This window comes from Panthera pardus, unplaced genomic scaffold (genome assembly GCF_024362965.1).
Source record: "Panthera pardus isolate Hobbes unplaced genomic scaffold, ASM2436296v1 HiC_scaffold_2, whole genome shotgun sequence".
Classification (NCBI taxonomy): domain Eukaryota; kingdom Metazoa; phylum Chordata; class Mammalia; order Carnivora; family Felidae; genus Panthera; species Panthera pardus.
In genome coordinates this window covers 68,508,517-68,520,927 of record NW_026526765.1, presented here as the reverse complement: position 1 = coordinate 68,520,927, position 12,411 = coordinate 68,508,517, and the positions used below count along the sequence as shown (strand labels likewise).

Sequence of the window (12,411 nt, the reverse complement as noted above, 5' to 3'; positions counted from 1 at the left end):
ACTTTGAGAACTATAACCATTTTTAATGGAGCAAAGAATCCCTATGTGTGAATGGAATACATGTGGGGATTTCTCTTCTTTTTATACAGCACTTCTGAGCATTTTATTAGCTGATTTACATTCTTTTTCATTCAGTTTTTAAATCTATATCTTCTCCTCAAGTTGTACATCTCATGTGGTTTGGAATGACGTCATATACTTCCTTTGACTGCTCATGATATATACCACATTGCCAAATGTGTTGTAAGCCTCAGTAAATAATTATGAAATAATTAATTTTTTGAAACTCAAAGATATTTGCATTACTTCACTCAATAATTTTTTTAGTAATCAAGAAAGAGTTAATTTAAATAGTCATGTTTTTAAATTGACAGTAAACATGTAAACATGAGAGACATTAACATAAATTGGAGCTTCACATTATACCTATAGTTAACAGAAATAGAACAATGAATGCATGTAAAGAACATAATGATTTTATATGCTCTCATGCTAACGTGATAGTCCATATGAAGATGCAACAAAGTAATATATTCTTTAAGATGAAACTTCTTTTATTAAATGTATGCATGCTTACAAAATTTTGATGCATTCAAAAAGCAATGTTGATCAATGGTAATGCTTATATTAAACCGAGTTTGCACAATTATTAGGGGAAAAACTCCCCTAGAATAGCTTTTACTTCTGCCTTTCAAGTGCAGAAACTGGAATGTATGTCTTCTGCATCAGGAGCTTCCCCCTCTGTACTTCTCCTTTCCACTCCATATTGGAGTCATTATCCTTTCCACTTTAAAGCCTCTAGAGCCCTTCGACCTCCTGTGTCACATCATGCTGTTGAAAGATGGAACCTAGCTAATGCAATTTGGATATGCTTTTCTTAATGCCTCCACCTTTTTGATACTTCTACTGCCTTTTTTTCAGTTGCCCAGAGTCCTTTTTCTGAAAATTCCCTTCATTTTATGGACAAACAGGAAATGATGATAATATGAGCCATTTATATATGATGAGTTTTGACGAGTTACATATTAATATTAAAACATTTGAGTCAAATGTTCCTTCAGTCATGATTTACATGTCAATTGCTTTTTTCTTCTGATGGCGAAATGTAGGTTTTTGTTTCTGTCTAAGGAATTTAGGTTTTCTGCCAGCAAGTGAAGAAATGTGTAAGTTGTGTTCTTCAGGGATATTCTGAAGTCATTGTGAAGTATGTAGCTTACACAGACAAAAGCTCTAGTAAAATAAAATTCTGTAAATAGCCTGGTCATTTGGTGTTGTCTCCTCTGGACACTCAAATCTTCACTCTAATGATCAGGAATAGTACATTCACTTCAGGTACTTAGGAGCACTTATCTACTTTAGACTTTGTGGAAATGGAAATGGAAATGTCAGATATAATTGAACCACTTTTTGAAAAACCCTGACACAAGCATAAAAATGCATGGGGTTGTGGCCTGCCTTTTTTGAATTAGTCTTCTGCCGGATTCTATGAGTCTCCTTTGGAGACACCTAATATACTTTACCTGTGGCTATATTACTTGCTTCTGTGTGTCAGTTTAATTCTTCTAAAGATAATAAAATTTGTTACACATTTATCCTGTACAAATCACAAGGGCCACTCTATATCTTTGATAGTTCACTACCCGACTCCTTTGATCTGTCCAATGTTTCCCTGACCCATCTTACAATGTAAATTTTTTGAATTATTAACTCTGAGCTTCTCCCCAGGATTTCTCTTCTTAGGTTCCTTAGCTTGTCTGTGTTCTTTATTCTTCATGATCTCTTTCTCCATTTGGATTCATGATGCTACATAGTGGGGAGCTCTTCCCACAAAGGGGCACCTGCACTCCTCCCTTCGCCCCTCCCGCTCCACCACAGGCTGCCCAGACCAGGTCAGCACACCCCACCTGACCAGATTCCTCCCCTATGCTGTTGCCTGTCACAGATGCTCAGCACATCTTGCTTATTACCTCTCCAGCCTGGCCTAGAGCCCTGGAAGGCTCCAGGCCCATTGTCTGTGCTAGTGACAGCAACTCAGAACACACCCAACCTGTTCCCAAAGCATCTGCATATCCTTCACCTCATTGGAACCTCACAACATCCCTGTGAAGAGGACAGGAGGGGGTTTTGTGCTTATTTTGCAGATGAGAAAGGGAAGCCTAAGAGAGGAAGGTGGTTTCCCAACACTGTATGAGACAAGGGGGTGGAGGCTGAACTCACCCCAAGGTTTGGCTAAATCCCTTGTATTTACTGAGAACTACTAATTTTTGAAATCATAAATTCAGGCATCCTTCTCTCGTGCTACTAATTCCTATTCCTCCAGCTTTTTCACTTTATTATTTCTCCATAGAATATGGGTGATTACATGCTACAGTAGTTAATGGCATAGTCTCTGAAGCTAGATTTCCTGGGTTTAAATCCCATCCCTATCACTTAAATATATATAACTTCGTGCAAATTGATTAGTATTTGGAGCCCTTAATTCCCTCATCTACATATAGAAGGAAAAGCATCTAATTCACCAATAATTGGAGAGCTCTGATAGGTAGAGTAATAACGTTTATTGAATACATATTATATGCCAGACACTATTTTACATGTTTTAATATGAATTAATTTAATTTTCAAAGCAATCCTATGAGTTAGATGTTATGTACTATCTTTTTCACTATCTACAAACTGCTTCATCCATTTTTCTTATTTCAGCATAGTTTCTATCAGGATGAAAATTTTTCCTCTACTACCTTAGGTTGAAATGAATGGGTGCCTGCAAATTAACTAACAAGAGACAGATTAACAGGGGAAAAGACAAAGTTTATTCATATGCAAATAGAAGAGCACAAAAGAAGTGGTTTTCTGAACACCTAGAAGTAGGGGTTTGTTTAACAACTTTATAGAGGGAAACAAACAAATGGACTTTTAGGAAAGAAAACTGGGCTTTGTGGGAAACAAACGGAAAGTATGACAGTTTGTGATAATGTTTCTTTATGCAGCCTCTCATGTTGGTGCTAATGATTAGTTTCCTCTCTAGGGGATTATGGCAACTGTGTGTTTTGAGAGGCATATTTTGTCAGCCAAAGAAATTTAGATGATATTTGTTCAGAATTGTTTAGTTTAAAATAATCTTTGTGCCAGTCCAGAGAGCTGAGAATCTATACATTTCCAGGGCATTTAAATTTTTTGCTAACAATCTCAAATACCATATAATATCATTCTATTGCATGGTGAGGGTAGTATGACAGCTCTGGATCAAGCTAAGAATCTACTTTGTCCATTCTTACATCTAAGGGAGTGAATTTTGTAGAATTGTTGTAAGATGTGTTAGTCTGTGCAGGGCGCCATAAAAAAATATTGCAGACTGGATATCTTAAACACACTTATTTTCTTACAGTTCAGGAAGCTGGAGTCCTAGATCAAGGTCTGGTAGGACTGATTTCTGATGAGAGCTCTCTTCCTAGCTTGCAGATAGCCACTTTCTCATGTATTCTCATATGGTGAAGTGAGAGTGATCTCTGATGTCCCTTCCTCTTTTATAAGAACATCATTTCAATTTAATCACCTTTTTAATGGCTCTTAACTCTCATAAGGCTTCAACATATGAATTTGGGGGGAAACCCAGATATTCAGACCATAACACATGACCATACAGATAGGTAAAACTATAAATTCATGTGATAGACTTTGCCCACACCTTCAAAATAAGCCACAATCCTTTAATTTTTTATTATTCAATTTTTTCCTCCCATTCTTCACAGTACTATTTAAACTCTTTACCCTCTTCAATCTTTGGTCTTATCATCTCCACAGGTCCTGGGCCAAAGACTTCTCTTATTTAACTTATAAAATAGAAATATAACAACTTCTGTTATGTAACCTGCAAAAATCTTTTCATGCTCATTTGAAAGATTTCAAATGGACGAATTATTTAATCTTGCTTAAACCTAATTCCTCTACTTGTTTTCTGGATGTCATCCTTTTCCATCTACTCAGGGATCACTTCTCACTCCTACAATTCACTGTTTCCTTCTACAGGCACCTTCCAACCAGGATTTAAATACACTATGTGTTACCCATCTCAAAAGTATAAAACAGAAAACTTCCCTAGCTTCCATGTCTTCCTTCAGCTACCAGCCTCTCTCCATCCATTCACCGCTTCAGAAACAAACTTCCTACAGTTTTGTGTGTACTTATTCTTTCCTCCTAGAATTTGTTTCAAAACCCATAACAGTCTGGCTTTAATCTCCACAATTCCACAAAAATGCTATGACCAGAAAAAGCAACTTGACAGCATATTCAGGATGCTTTTCGATATTGACCTTTGCTACATTTGATCCTGTTAACTTCATATTCCTTCCTGGAAGACTTTCTTCTCTTGCATCTGAAGATGCAATTCTCTTCTGGTTTCTAGCTGCCATTCTGGTATCTTGCATTCAATTGTTTTTGTGAAGTCTTCTTCTGACTTTCTGCAAAATGTTGGTGTTCCTAAGGATTCTATACTAGGCCCTCTTTTCTTCTTCCTCTAGACACTTATATTTAATAATCTCATCCACTCCTATGACTTCAATTCTACCATGTTGACTTTCTAAATTTCAAGTTTTTGTTTAAATTCTATTTAGTTAACATATATGGTAAAATTCATTACAGATGTAGAATTTAGTGATTCATCACTTACACACATATCATCCAGTGCTCATCACAACAGTGCCCTCCTTAATACCTACCACCCATTTAGCCCATCTCCCTGCCTACCTCCCTCCATCGACACCTCACTTTTTTCTCTTGGTTAAGACTCTCCTATTGTTTTCTTCCCCTGTCTCTTTTTTTCCCTTCCCCTATGTTCATCTCTTTTGTTTCTTAAATTCCACATATGAATGAATCTTATGGTAATTATCTTTCTCTGACTGACTTATTTCATTTAGCATAATATACTCTAACTCCATCCACATTGTTGCACATGGCAAGATTTCATTCTTTTTTGATGGCTGAGAAATATTCTATTATATATATATATATATATATATATGTGTGTGTGTGTGTGTGTGTGTGTGTGTGTGCGCACGCACACACATATGTATACCACATCTTCTTTATCTATTCATTAGTCAGTAGACATTTGTGCTCTTTCCATAGTTTGGATAATGTTGATAATGCTGCTATAAACATCAGGGTGCATGTGCCCCTTTCAGTCAGTATTTTTGTATCCTTTGGTAAATACCTAGTAGTGCAATTGCTGGTTTATAGGGGAGTTCTATTTTTAACTTTCTGATGAATCTCCATACTGTTTTCCAGAGTGGCTGCATCCGTTTGCATTCCTATCAACAGTGTAAGAAGGCTTCCCTTTCTGTGCATCCTTGCCAACATCTTTTGTTTCCTATGTTGTTAATTTTACCCATTCTGACAGGTGTGAGGTGGTATCTCATGGTGGTTTTGATTTGTATTTCCCTGATGATGAGTGATGTTGAGCATCTTTTCCTGTGTCTGTTAGCCATCTGGATGTCTTCTTTGGGAAAAAATGTTTGTTCATGTCTTCCACCCATTTCTTAACTAGAGTATTTATTTTTGAGGTGTTGAGTTTGACTCAACAAAGCAGGAAAAAATATCCAATGAAAAAAAGTGTCTTCAACAAATGGTGTTGGAAAAACTGGACAGCAACAGGCAGAAGAAGGAAACTGGACCACTTTGTTACCCCATAGACAAAAACAAATTCAAAATAAATGAAAGGCCTAAATGTGAGACTGGAAACTATCAAAATCCCAGATGAGAACACAGGCAGCAACCTCTTTGAGGTTGCAACTTCTTACTACACACGTCTCCTGAAACAAGTGAAAAAGAAAAAAACAAAAACGAACTATTGGTATTTGATCAAGATAAAAAGCTTCTGCACAGCAAAGGAAACAATCAACAAAACTAAAAGACAACCTAAGGAATGGGAGAAGATATTTGTAAAAGATGTATCTGATAAAGGGTTAGAATCCCAAATCTATATAGACTGATGGATCTAAATTGCTTTATCTCCCTCCATTTATCTTTCCTGAGCTTCACTCAGGAGTAAGCAGGTTCATTCAATGGCCCACTAAATATTTCTGGATTTCCTACAAGCACACATAATAGTCAACATAGAAAAAATAAGATTCATGTCATTTTATGCAAAACTACTCCTCCTCCAGTGATTTATAACATAAATTCAGTCATTTATTCATGCTAGAAACCAAGAAATTATCCTCACGCATCCAGAAATGACATACTCAGACACTCCTATCCATAATCTGTTCACTGCTATCTTTCCCACTTCCCTTCTAGATGATCACCATTAGACTAGTTAACAAAGTATAAATACTGATGTCCTCCCTGCTCAATAATAATATAACTCTTGTATTGCCAAGCAATTGTCTAAACACTTACTGCACATTACTCATTTAACTCTCGTAACAACTGCACCAGGCACGTGTTGTTGTCAGTTCCACTTTACAGTGCTAGAGGGAGGGCTGGAACTAGGGGTTGGGCTCTATAGACAGTCTGAAAAGGATAGAATACCCAAAATATAAGATGAGAAATCACAAAATTCAAACATTAACTAAATAAAGAAAATTAATTAAAGATAATACATACATTTCTCATTCTTTGTTGCAACCAGACTGCAGATTTAGATGGCTAACTAAAGAAAACAACTTCATAGTAGAAGGAATTCCATTTAGACAAGGATGTTTTATATTGCTCCCTTGATGGTTTCAAGAAGAGGAGACAAAATTAAGCAAAAAAAGTTTTCTTCCCTGATGATAAGCAGACATACTATAGCTTTTGAAGCTTATCCCAGAATCTGATATTAGACTTGCTCTGGTCAAGAAAATAAGTCACATCTGTGTTTCTTCATTCATTAAGGGCGTTTTAAAAGATGGGCAAAATACAGAAAGATGGAACAAGTAAGAGATATGACTATCAGGTGAAAAAATGAATCTTGATTTTATTCCGATGAGGGAGGACCCAACATCATGGGTTGGGTCATGAAAACATGTTTTCAAACATCTTTTGCAAAACACCAAAAACTATAAGATCAATGATAGAGGAAGTTGTATCATAGCACAAAAATACAGACTGAAACACTCGGCTGACTCCAGCTTTGGTATCATTACCCGTCCTTGCCCCTCACTATCCCAAACCACAGTAAAAAGAACAAAGAAAATATCAACTCTGAACCTGGATTTAGCTAGTTTTTTAATACTTACACTAAGAAGAATATCTATCTACCTATTTTTAAAATATATATATAATTTTATAATGATTTATGTATATAATTTTAAATGACTGAGACTGTAAATGTTTTTTTTTTAATATAAAACTTTATCTGCTCTCCAGGTATTATTTTAATTATGGTCCATGGTATTTTAAAATGTCTTTTTTTTTAAATGTTTATTTATTTGTTTTTGAGAGAGAGATAGAGAGTGAGCAGGGGAGGGACAGAGAGAGAGGGAGACAGAATCCCAAGCAGGCTCCATGCCATCAGCACAGAGCCCAATGTGGGGCTTGAACCCATGAACCATGAGACCATGACCTGAGCCGAAATGAAGAGTTGGATGCTTAACCAACTGAGCCACCCAGGCGCCCCATGTCTTTTGAATTTACATAGAATTGAGTTCAATTTATCCTTCAATTTATTGTAAACTATCATTATCATTCCATACAAGGTTTTCTCTTTATTATTATTTATTACTTTCAATTCCACCTCTCATGCCAGCCACACCTCTCTTTAGGCATCCACCTAATGGGTTTGATATTTGGTTTTCAATATGCATGTATCTTTGGATATAGTATTTGTAATTACAGTGTTTATTTTACATAGGAGGTACTGTGCTATAAACTTATTCTCTCTCTCTCTCTTTTTTTTTTTTTTTCACTCAGACTTTGCTTGGAGGATCTATGGTGCTATGTATGTGTCAAGTTCATTTTTTTTCTATATGGTATGTGCCTACCACATATTGTCACAGACTTTGAGTCTGGAGTTCTCTCTTGTCCAGCAAGAGAGTAGATAAGGAATTAAATATGAGAGAGGCTGATGTCCAGGAGGAGACAAGAGCCCCAAGTAAAGGTCCTTGCTCCGTATTTATTAGGATCAGAAGGCTTACAAATGTGATGATGTGCAGAAAGAGACAATGAAACAGTGAGCATTAACTCACATGTGTGAAAGAAAGGGGGTTTTGAAGATATGCAGTGTTAAGGGTTTGGGTCAATATAAAACAAAATCCCAGTGCTGAGCAGATGGCTGTTTAAGGCAGGCACTAGGCACCATGTCTGTCTATCTTAACTTGCCTATGGGGTAAGACATATAGAGCATGCTACCTCAGGGTCAACAAGACATCTTTCTTTTGCCAGTTAGCTCCAGGCAATTTCACCCTGCTGCAGTGGCCTTGAAAGGGCGGGCCTACGCTCCATCTTGTTCTGTGTCCTTCACCTAGACCACTCCTCCTCCACTTGAGTAACCTCCCACTCACCCGTTCAAACTTCCTGATCAAAACACGTCCAGCGACCTGCGTAACAGGACTCAGACCCTTCCCCAGCCAATCAGCTGAGGCCACAGCCATTACCTCACCAACTGCCCCTAGACCCCTATAAAACCTTTGTGCTTCTGAAACTCGCTCTCTCTCCCCGGTATCTCACCGCTGCGTTGGTGCAGGTAGGAATTGAGCTCGAGCTAGCTCGAATAAAGGCTCTTTTGCTTTTACATCGGACTCGGCTCCCTGGCGGTATTTGGGGATCACGAATTCTGGGCATAACAGCCTATCACCCTGTTTACGTGTTTACCTATTCTGTACTCTTCCATCCTGTGGAAGTGGCTTCCTACTTTTGTTCTGTGCTGGGAGTGCTTTTGCCCTGTTTACCTATTCTGGATGCTTTCGTCCTAAGCCTTGTTAACCCATCAATGCAAGCTCAGGGGAATTCCTAAACTTATTCCCCACAATATTACTAACCATTTCCCTAAAAATGGACATAACCTATGTTTCTTTCAATTCTCTACTATCATGGGGTATAGAAGTGCCATGATGATAAGACTTGTTATGATTAGAAGAAATAATAAATGCAAAATGCATTAGAAAGTTGTTTGACACCCAGCAAAAGCTACCTGAATGGTAACTATATATATGTATTAGCTCCCTTATGAGGGACAGGCCTCAACACCCCCACCCGTCAACCAGGTGGGATATGTGTGATATTCCTCGGGTACTCCTGGCTGCCCAAGAACAAAGGAAAGGGGAAAAACAAATGGTAAGCTAATAAAGAGATCATAGTCCTTCAGGACCTAAGTCTGCATCGCCTGTCCATAGTAATGTGGGAAACAAAGGCAGAAGGAAATGGCAGATAGAAATAAATTTCCTTATAACCTGCAGCCCATTGACAAATACTTGAGGCTGGCAGAGTAAAATGTTTCTCCAGGGACTCCTTATTGTCTTAAGGACCATGTTAATGGTTTGCTAGAGGGAAAAACAACCTTAGCCTGACAATAGCTAGGCCTCCGGTATCCTGTGAGTCTTCTCTAGCAGGTGAAAATCTCACTGGAAACTTCCCTTGGACTTTACCTCACCCCCAACCCCATGGTATAAAACCAGTCTCTTCTCGTGGTCCTGGGGCAGCTCTTCCTGCCCACGGGTCCTGTCTCCATGCTTCAATAAAATCACCTTTTTGCACCAAAGATATCTTCAAGAATTCTTTCTTTCTTGGCTGTCAGCCCCAGACCCCACGAACCCCATTGTCACCACCAAAATCCTCATCTATATCTATATCTATATATTTGTTTTAACTGAAAAACATTTTGATTATAGCTACCAAGCTCTCATGGCCAAATGTGCCTTCCAAATCGACTTGGAACAAAAGATCAGAGCCACGTGTCATCATACATCCTGTCCCGCACAGCAGTTCCTCCATCATTTTCCTCCAAGTTCTTTCCTCCTTGCCAACACTTTAATCATGGCATTCTCCAGAAGGTAGGGAATGGAGTGGAGAGCTAGGTGATGCATCAACCTCGAGTACTTCCTGATGCTGTACTGAAGCCTTTTCTCACCAAGACAGAGTTCCAAATGGGCCCAGAGCAGACCAGGCCTCAGCTTGCAGCAGCACACCTGAGTTAATTCTCACGCCGCAAGTCAGGCTTCTTCCCAATTACAGAGAAGAAAGAACGAGACTCTCTCTGAAGAGGTTGTTACAAACATTCTCATGGCAGCCAAATTATTGGCATCCAGGCTGTTGCTAACTAACCACATCTCCAACCAAGTGTATACCAGGGAACCAGTGAGAAACAATATGAGGTAAATAAACAGTTTAGGGTTTACTTAGCAGGAGCAGTAATATTTAATAAGCCAAAAAAAGAGAAACTCCTGATAGGCTACTCTTTGCTTTCAAAATCCTTTAGAGACCCTGCTGCCTACAAATATATGCCACAAATCTGGGATGATGAAACAAGCAGTGGATGGAGAGTAGGTTCTGCTGGGTTCTCTCAGGGCTCTGGAACCCTCTGGTGGCATGATCTCAGACACTTTATATTCTTACTCTTGATTCAGTTTTCACATCTGTAGCATGAAGACATTAAATGATTTTTTCTTTATGTCTTCTTCAAAAAACTAGTCTCCATGGGGAAGCTAAGGTGGAAAACTAAGAACTAAAGTGAAAGCTCTACTATAGGAAGGGAAGCTGACGTATAAAAAGAATACTGGCTATGATATGAACTAGCAAATGGCGGTTGTCCATTTGGTGTAACATTCTAGCTACTCTGTGAGGCACTGCTTGAAATGGTGTCCATTTTGCTACCAGAAGCAATCATCAATACTTTTTCTCTTCTGGAAGACTTTTGGCACTACTCTGTTTGTAATTTCCCTGGGCTAATCCAATGAATCATGGCTAGGGATCTGCATTGCCCTAAGAATAGGCTTATGAAGAAGGAAGGCTCCCTAATTTCAGGACCACAGGACTGCTGAAGAATCACCTGCATTTGATTAGATTCAGGTAAGTTTTGCTTTGATTTACCTGAGACATCATACTTCACAAAATGACCCAGGATTGGTTTGGAACTCATGTAACGGGAAGACAGTTGTATACAGGGGTACATGGTTCCCTTTTTGCTACTTGCTTTCAGTCTGGCTCAAACCTGCAGTAGTTTCTAAGTTGTTTTATCATTGCTAAGTCCCAGCCTAGTGCAGAGCCAGTTGAGGTGGTCTAGTTATTTCTCCTTGGGTAACCTATAGTCTGCTCTTTGCAGTCTTCATATTTAATCCAAATGGAAATCCACACCCACAGTATATAATAATAATAATAATAATAATAATAATAATAATATAATATAATATAATATATACAAAATAATATTTGGAATGTATGAAACTTGGAAAAACCCAAACCGTTCTTTTTATTCTCAATTGCACCCTTACGCACTTGCTGGCCGTCTCTCATTTTCTCCCCTATACTCACTTTGGGACCTGTTCAGAAAATTTACTCTTTGAATCTGAAGGAGGAGAGGAATATATTGTGTTAAAAGTGTGATGGCCTGGTTTGACTCTCAGTTTAGCACATGAGCCCTGTCCCTGCAGCCATCTTTATTTCAATCTAATAGAAGCTTTCAGTACCTCTATTTCTCCACTTCTGATGAGGCTTACTCCATGATCAATAATATTTTCCTGAGAGGAATATCTAAGGTATTCTATGGTCACCCTATTTCCCCTCACTAGCATGAATATGTTTGCCACATGAGTACATCCTTACTTCTGAGCCAGAACTTTTCAGATGTATTCCTACACAAACTATCTTCTATATTAAGTCCCTTACAATACTAAATAAATGCCTTAGGGGTCAGGATGATTGGCAATATTACCTCTGTAAGGGAATAATAAGTAAATTATACATTTATGGTCAGGAGGATGGCTATTGATTATGCTGTTTATTCTCCATTAAATTACTTCTAACACCCACTTTTTCCCTTACTGATGGATAGCCTAGCAATGTACTGTTAACACTTTTACACTTACACACAGAAAAAAAATTTCATATTCAATTTGACCATGAAATATAACTGTTTAATGAAAGGTAAGTGAAGGAGTAAATTATTTCTGGGGTATCTTTTTAACCCATAATATCTGACATAGGTGAAAAAATAAAAATAAACTAAATATATCCAAGTATCTCCAAAATTTAAGTAGATCCTAAAGATACCTCTGACTGAAACAATCTGGAAACAAAACCTTTCTCCATTTCTGACAACATAACTTTATTTTTTATATCCAGGATTTTTTACTTGTGGAAGAACAACGGTCTTTGACCTGGTAATAACACCATATTTCTGTTCCACTCCTACCAATTCTTCTAGTCTGACATTTTCCCCAACCCCTATTCTGCTTTCACTCATCCCAAAAGACACAGGAAATGATTTCAACATTC

General features: G+C 38.0%; 1 long non-coding RNA gene across 1 annotated transcript in view; it reads right to left on the bottom strand.

Annotated features, from left to right (window-relative positions):
* LOC109267614 (uncharacterized) overlaps window positions 1–12,411 on the bottom strand; it is a 56,728-nt gene that overhangs the window by 15,785 nt on the left and 28,532 nt on the right. The gene's annotated exons all lie outside the window — the stretch shown is intronic.